We start from the raw sequence: 8,581 nt of genomic DNA on the forward strand, positions 1-8,581 counted from the left end.
AATGTGGAGCTACCAGTGGTCCATAGCACCAGAGGACAGTAGACTGGCAGCAGGCATCTTTTCTCCTGTACATCATCGCATACCACCACCCCACTGTCTACTCCCCCACTGGCACCCAGGGCAGTAACTCCATTCCCCCCAAACACCCTGGGACACATATCAGGCAGTCATCTTGGAGTAGCCCCACCTTTCTCCTCCAATATAATTTTGAGGTGCTTTTGAGACCCATCACTTCACAGTACCAATAGGCTTTTTCCAACTGATGTCCTCTTTTGCTTCTGAATGATGTGGTGATAAAATGCCCTCCTCATGTCAGTCTTAAGTCATGCCATATGAGGCATGCACAAATGGCATCACTCCTCTTGCTGCACCTGTGAAGCCCCCACATATACTCCCTGTTGGTGGTGGTGTATGGAAGATAGGGATGTGGTCAACACTGAAAGTGATCACAGTCTGGGAATGCTGTGATTATAGACTACAAGAGAAGACACGTTTGGAGGAGGTGTTGTTCTATGTTTATGGCATAAAATTCTGAATGAAAATTTGATGTGACTGTACAAAAAAATTGTTGTTCAAAATTTCCTGCATACTCTGGGTAAGACTTCCATTTGTGGTCATCATCAACAGAGCACAGTAATAATTTTTGAGAGAGTCAAGGGCAACATGATGAATGATGTGGTGTCATGAGTGATGATATAGCCAGGAGTAAATAAATAGTATAGAAGAACTACAGAGACAAGAATATCTTTATTGTTTCAATATAAAAAGTTTCCAAAGAGCCATGGCATTGTATTTAGTGTATTTAGTGTTATATTTTCTCCTGATAGGAGATATGAAATTAGCCAAGAATGATATCTTTGACAATAAAGAACATAAAGAACATGGTGGGGGGTGGGGGGTAGGGGTGGGGGGTAGGAAATAGGTGAAGGGGATTAAAGGGTATACACCCATACTCCTCCTAATCATGAAGCTGTACTGCCTCTCATTGTAAAATTGACATGTATTGTTAATGTAAATTTGTAAAGATGTGTGTGTGTGTTAATTTAATAAAAGCTTTGAAAGAAAATGACAGTTTTACCTGACTTGAAGTGCTAGGGGTGTATAAGATGGTGGGGAGGAAGGTGGGAAGATAGCAATAGGTTCTACATTCCAGAAGCTGAGGAGGAGAATGTGGCAGAGTTAAAGAGATGGAAAGCAGGCTGAATTCCTGAGCCTAGGGCAAGGACGAAGAGGAGAACAGGAAGAGGGGGCAAGCTGGGAATGACTTGAGGCCCTTGGTCTAAATTCAACTTTAGGGGAACCACTGTGGCTTCCCAACAAGTAGAGATAAACATGGCTTCCCTGAAGTCATTTTTTCTGTATCTCACACCTTTCCTTGTCTACTTTTACAGCCTCAATACCTCCTTCTGATCTCAAATGCACTGACCTTGTTCTGCCCAGTGGTTATGAGAATAAGCAGCTCACAGGAATGAAACACATTAAAATCCACACCATCACTTATAAGTGTGTGTGAGTATTTAATATTCTGTTTAAGATTCAGGAGGAGGCCTCTCACTTCCCAGATCTCATTTGCATATCCATTGACACCTGAAGGACAGGAATGAAGAAAATTGAGTTTTCTTTTTTCCAACCTCAGTATTATGGGCAATTATTACTGAAGACTGGCAGGAGAAAAAAAATACCTGAAAATATAGCTTGCAACATTTTTTTTTAAGATTTTATTTATTTATTTATTTATCTATTTATTTATTTATTTATTTGACAGAGAGAGACACAGTGAGAGAGGGAACACAAGCAGGGGGAGTGGGAGAGGGAGAAGCAGGCTTCCTGCGGAGGAGGGAGCACGATGCGGGGCTCCATCCCAGGACCCTGGGATCAGGACCTGAGCCGAAGGCAGACGCTTAACGACTGAGCCACCCAGGCGCCCCATAGCTTGCAATATTTTTTAATATCAATTCAGCCCCTTCTAACTTTGGAAAGCAGTGATGATAAAGGAGTATTAGAAGAATGCTTAAATCTTTTCAAAGTAATTTTCCAACTGTTGTTTCACTTTGCGTAATAACTCAGTAAGAAGGTAAGGCAGACATTATTAATTTCATTTTATAAATGAAGAAACTGGAACCCAGATTAAGTCAGTTTCCTTAAAGAGCTATCACAGATTCTTCATTCTTGGAAGTAATTAGCTCTTTCCATATCACTGCGGACCTCCGGTCTGAGCTTCAGATCAGTTACTTCAGTATTTCCCACCCCTCTAACGTCCACATTTTTCTATTCTCTTGCTGTTTCCAAGCCCCAAACCCTTGGCCAGCCTCTTCATCTGCTTTCCCTGGCCCTGCTCCTGTGACGTAGCACAGGTGGAAAACGTACTACACTCTTATAACAATTGCTCACTGCATTAACTCTTGTACTGCTATTCACAATGGATGATCCAGACCCTTTCTTCGTCCTCAAGGCATTGATAAACCTTTTTTTCCTTGCCTTACGGTGATGGTTTTCCAGTAGGTCCTGACATTCTTTGAGACTTTTCCCTTCAAGAGGTGGAGTCTAATTCTCCTCCCATTCGGTGTGGGCTGGACTGAAGGACTTGCTTCTAATAAATACAATAAAGTGGAAATGATGAAGGCCAGAGAGACTAAATCATGAAAAGCACTGTGACATCCTCTCTGCTCTCTCTCAGATCACTCATGGCCAGTTGCCATGTCAGGAGGAGACTCAAGCAGCTCGGTGGAAAGGCCCAGGTGGCGAGGAACCAAGGCGTTTTGCTGACAGCCAGCGAGGAACGGAGGCATCCTGCCGACAGCCCTGGGAGAGAGGTTTCTTCAAAGCAGTCAGGACTTCTGAGGACTGGAGCCCCAGGCAGGAGCTTTATTGCAACCTTCTTAGAGAGGTTAAGCCAGAAGCACCCAGCTAAGCGTCTCCCAGATGCCTGACTCTCCGAAACTATAAGATCATAAAGTTTTTTGTTTGTCTCAAGCCTCAAAGGTTTGGGTAATTTGTTCAGCAGAAATATATACCTAATACTCTTACTCAGTCCTCTCCTGATTCCAGCTGACAATGTGACAAAACTTGAGGGCTTCACAGCTTGAACACAGGAGGGTGTTAACCATGAGCGTAAAAGGGCAACTAAATAACAAGGAGATTCCATGGAAGAAGGAGGCACAGGACCCGATTTGTGTTTTAACACCATCATTCTAGCTGATTTGAGGCAAATGGATTGTAAGAGAACACGAGTGGCCCCCCAAGAAAGGAGGAGTTAGGCTATCAGAACAGAACAAGGGACAGAGAATGAGGGCTTGGACAGGAGTCAACTAGTGAAGACTAAGACGCAGTGAAGCAAATGGATACTTTCACTGTATGAAGAAGTTTTTGTTTTGTGTACGGGGAGGGCAGGGGAGGAAAAAACAACCAGGCTTCTGTCCAAAATCACTTTCTTCGGGGCCCCAATGCCTTCTAACTTCTAAACCCAAAAATCAAATGGCCTTTTTCTAATCCTTCTCATTGAAACTACTACTTAACTTTGGCTTCGCTGGCACAACACTATTTGGCTCTTCTTCTCCTCCTTTGTGGGTCATTTTCGCCTTTCCTCCTGATTCCTCCATACCTATCAGCAGCAGCAGCACCTTCTCTCTTTTACTCAGGTTAAAACTTGGAGGTATTCTCAACTCTTCTCTCTCTCTTCTTTCTTCAGCAAGTACCTAATGTCAAGTACCTAATATGCACCAGATTCTTTTTTTTTTTTTAGATTTTTTTTTTTTTTTTTTGGACACAGAGAGACACAGCGAGAGAGGGAACACAAGCAGGGGGAGTGGGAGAGGGAGAAGCAGGCTTCCCGCTGAGCAGGGAGCCCGATGCAGGGCTCCATCCCAGGACCTTGGGATCAGGACCTGAGCCGAAGGCAGACGCTTAACGACTGAGCCACCCAGGCGCCCCCATGCACCAGATTCTATGTTAAACACTAGAGATGTGCTTGTGCAAATAGGTACAGCCCCAGCCTCCATGGAGTTTTCATGCTAGTGGGAAAGACAGACAAACCAAAAATCATGTGAGTGAATATATACAAGAGGTTTCTTTCCAGTCCAACTGTCTCTGCTTTAATTTTTTTCTTAGGTATAATTGACATATAACAAACTGCATATATTTAAAGCATCCAATTTCATGAGTTTTGACATGAAACCATCATCATATTTTTTTTAAGATTTTTTTATTTATTTATTTGAGAGAGAGCGAGAGCCAGAGAGATCACAGAGGGAGAGGGAGAGGAAGAAGCAGACTCACCTCTGAGCAGAGAGCCTGATGTGGGGCTCAATCCCAGGACCCTGAGATCATGACCTGAGCCGAAGGCAGACGCTTAACCAACTGAGGCACCCAGGTACCCCGAAACTATCATCATAATCAAGAAAATGGACATATCCATTATCCCCCCCAAACTTCCTCATGCGCCTTCATAATCTTTCCTGCCTTTATCCTCCCTTATCCCTAGGCAAACACTGATCTGGTTTCTATCATTGTAGATTAGTTTGAATTTTCTAGAATTTTATATGTGTATTCATACTGTATGGTCATATTGTTTGGCCTCTTTTAATCAAGATAATTATTTGAGATTCATCCATCATTATAGTATCGTACTTGATCTCTTCCTATTCATTTTGTTATCCCATTGTATGGATAATACAATGGGATATTTAATTTGTTTATCCACTCACTTGGCAATGGGCTTTGGCATTGTTTCCAGTCTTTTGCTATTCCAAAGTGCTAAGAACTGGGCGCCTGGGTGGCTCAGTTGGTTAAGCGACTGCCTTCAGCTCAGGTCATGATCCCAGGGTCCTGGGATCGAGTCCCGCATCGGGCTCCCTGCTCTGCGGGGAGCCTGCTTCTCCCTCTCCCACTCCCCCTGCTTGTGTTCCCTCTCTCACTGTGTCTCTCTCTGTCAAATAAATAAATAAAATCTTAAAAAAAAAAAATAACAAAGTGCTAAGAACATTTGTGTACCAGTCTTTGTGTGCCCATGTGTTTTCTTTTCTCTGGAGTAAATATCTAGAAGTAGAATGATTACATCACATGGTAGGTGTATGTTTAACTTTTTAAGAAACTGCTGTTTTCCAAAGTGGTTTTACCATTTTATGCTCCCACAAGTAGTATGTGAGAAGTCTAGTTTCTCCAAATCATCACCAACACTCAGATCAGACTTATTTTTTTTATTTTTTTATTTTTTTTAAAGATTTTATTTATTTATTCATGAGAGACAGAGAGAGAGAGAGAGAAGCAGAGGGAGAAGCAGGTTCCCAAGGAGCAGGGAGCCCGATGCGGGACTCAATCCCAGGACCCTGGGATCATGACCTGAGCCGAAGGCAGACGCTTAACAGTCTGAGCCACCCAGGCGCCCCAGATCAGACTTTTTAATTTTAGCTGTGTAGTGGTATCTCATTGTGGTCTTAATTTGCATTTCCCTAATGATGAATGATATTAAATATCTTTTCATGTGCTTATTTGTCATCCATATATCTTCTTTGGTGAGTGATCTGTTCAAATTTTTTGCCCATTTTTTAAAAAAAATTGGGCTGTTTATTTTTCTTATCATTGATTTTTGAGATTTATTTGTATATTCTGGATACAAGTCCTTTGTCAGATAGGTGATTTGCAACATTTTCTCTGGGCTTGTGGCTTGTTTTGACTTCTCTTAACAATGCCTTCCAGGGGTGCCTCACTGCCTCACTCAGTACAGCATGCAACTTTGATCTCAGGGTTGTGAGTTCAAGCCCCACATTGGGCATGGAGCCTACTTAAAACACAAAAGCAAAAAACCTTTCAAAGAGTTTTCAAAGAGCCTTTCAAAGAGCATTAGTTTTTAATTTTGATGAAGCCCAATATGTCAATTCATTCTTTTACAGATAGTGCTTTTGGAGTCATAGCTAATAAATTTTGCCTCACCCACATCACAGAAAAGGGTGAACTATATAGCCTGAAGGAGCCGACTGAAGAGACCAAGACCAAAGACCAAACAGGCCACCAAGATAGGCATTGGGCAAGGCGGTTGGGGAAGGAGGAAAAGACCCAATTGCAGAGGACAAGACTTTGGGTGGATTTCAGACTAGCAGAGTGGTGGGTATGGTTAGTTCGCGTTCATCGTATATTCCCATCTCCTTCTGGTGTGCTTTCCTACACTGCAGAGGCTGAAAAGCTAAGGATTATATTTCTCAGAAGGCCTTGCAGGCAGTGTGATGTATTTGGGTGAGATTTAGAAGGCAGAAGTGAGACAAAGGCCATTGTACTGCAGCTTTGGCTCTATCTCCTGGCAAGCAAATTCATGGAGATGTGATATATTTGTATAGCGGTGATTCAGTGATGTCTCCAGCTTTGTAAATATTGGGAGGTAGTTGCATCAGAGTGTAGCAGCAGCAACGTCCTGATCATAGCTTCCAGATCTCAGGATCACACTTGTAGGCACTTGTTCTTGGACCCAGTCATTGGCGGAGACCTCCAGATACAACACCCTCCCTGACTGTGGGAGAGGTAGCAGCTCCCTTGGTGGAGTTTCAGCCTACAGTGGGCTCCTCTAGACTTTCCAGTTGATTTTGTAAGCACTGTGTCCTAGCATCCTTACAATACTTGGAGGAACTTTTGTCTCTTGCATTGAACCCTGAGTGATACAAGCAGACAGATTGTATCTGGGAGGAATGGTAAAGAACAAAGGGACTGCCATTGGGTGGCAAGAATGTGACAATGTATGAAGTCATTCATCTGTTCAATGAGCATGTAACAGACATGAAGTGGGTGGTATTGCTAGATACTAGGAATATCTACTTGCCCTGAAGGAGCTTACACAATTTGATGATTTCATGGTATGATGATAAAGATATGTTGGGACACTATGTGCTCATGGACATGTTCTCAATTAAACTTGGAAAGTCATGAAAAGAGGTGACCTGTAAGCTTTATTTTAGTGGATGAGAGGAATTAGCCAGCAAAGAGAGAGGGAAAGAGCATTCTATGTGTAAAAGTGTAAATTATTAAGAAAAACTTTTATTTATTATTTTTTAAGATTTTTAGCTATTTATTTGAGAGAGAGAGAGAGCCAGAGAGAGGGCACAAGCAAGGGGAGTAGCAGAGAGAGAGGGAGAAGCAGGATCCCTGCAGAGCAGGGAGCCCAATGTGGGGCTCAATCCCAGGACCCCAGGATCATGACCTGAGCCGAAGGCAGACGCTTAACCGACTGAACCACCCAGACTGAACCGACTGAACCACTAAGAAAAACTTTTAAATGTCTGTTCACATCCCCCTCCCCCTCCCCCACCCTCCACACCTTCCCAGGAAAGAGAAGGAGAAAGGAAGTGTGTGTTTCTCAAGATTTTAGAGGAGGGGGCTGGAGATAACGTAGAACTTCCTCAGTGGGGAGGGCGCAGGTGGAGGCAGGAGTTTGAAAGTATTTCGAGTAAGGAGATGGAAGCAGTTGATCTAAGAGAGATTCTGGGCTTCCCTAGAGATTAAGGCTAAGACACATCCTCAAGCTGGCCTCAACTTTTCAGTCTTCTTTATTCCCTCACCTCTCACAAGAGAATCAGAATGGTATGGGATTCCAAGGCCGAGTTCAGTTTCAGCGCCAGGGTCACCACTTACTAGCATATGGTTTTGAACATATTATTTAACTTCATTTAGTCCGTTTATTCATCTATGTAATGAGGATAATGATAATATCCCCCTCCTACAGTGTTGTAAAGATAAAATCGGGTAATAGATGTGAAAAAAATACTGTAAATTATAAAGCACTGTAAAAATATTAGTCACTATCATCTAATAGGTGTAACTAAGTCTTCTTGATTCTGTCTCCAGTATAGCTCTGTTATAGACTGAATTGTGTCCTCCCCAAATTCATACGTTGAAGCCTAACCCCCAAGGTGACTGTTTTTGTGATAGGGCCTTTAAAGAGGCAATTAAGGTTGAAGGAGGTCATAAGGGTGGGGCCTAATGCAATAGCACTGGCATCCTACTAAAAAGACACAGTACAGCCCTCTTTCTCCAAGTCTGAACAGAAGTGAGACTATATGAGCACCCAGCAAGAAGGTGGCCATCTACAAGTCAGGAAGAGAGGTTTCACCAGAAACCAACACTGATGGCACCTTCATCTTGGACTTTTGGCCTCCAGGGCTGTGAGAAAATAAATTTCTGTTGTTTAAGACGCCCAATCTGCAGTATTTTGTTATGGCAACCCAAGCAGACTAATGTAATTTTTTTTTTAAAGATTTTATTTATTTATTTGAGAGAGAGAGAATGAGAGAGAGCGTGAGTACATGAGAGGGGGGAGGGTCAGAGGGAGAAGCAGACTCCCTACCGAGCAGGGAGCCCGATGTGGGACTCGATCCCGGGACTCCAGGATCATGACCTGAGCCGAAGGCAGTCGCTTAACCAACTGAGCCACCCAGGCGCCCCAGACTACTATAATCTTTACCTATGACTTTATTTCTCTTCATTCCCCTGCTCTGATTTGGTTCCGGCCCTTCTCTTTTCCATATCGTCTCTGTAGAGCTTTCTTTCTTTTTTTTTTTTTTAAGATTTTATTTGTTTGACAGAGAGAGACACAGCGAGA

This window comes from Neomonachus schauinslandi, chromosome 5, assembly GCF_002201575.2.
Source record: "Neomonachus schauinslandi chromosome 5, ASM220157v2, whole genome shotgun sequence".
NCBI lineage: Eukaryota > Metazoa > Chordata > Mammalia > Carnivora > Phocidae > Neomonachus > Neomonachus schauinslandi.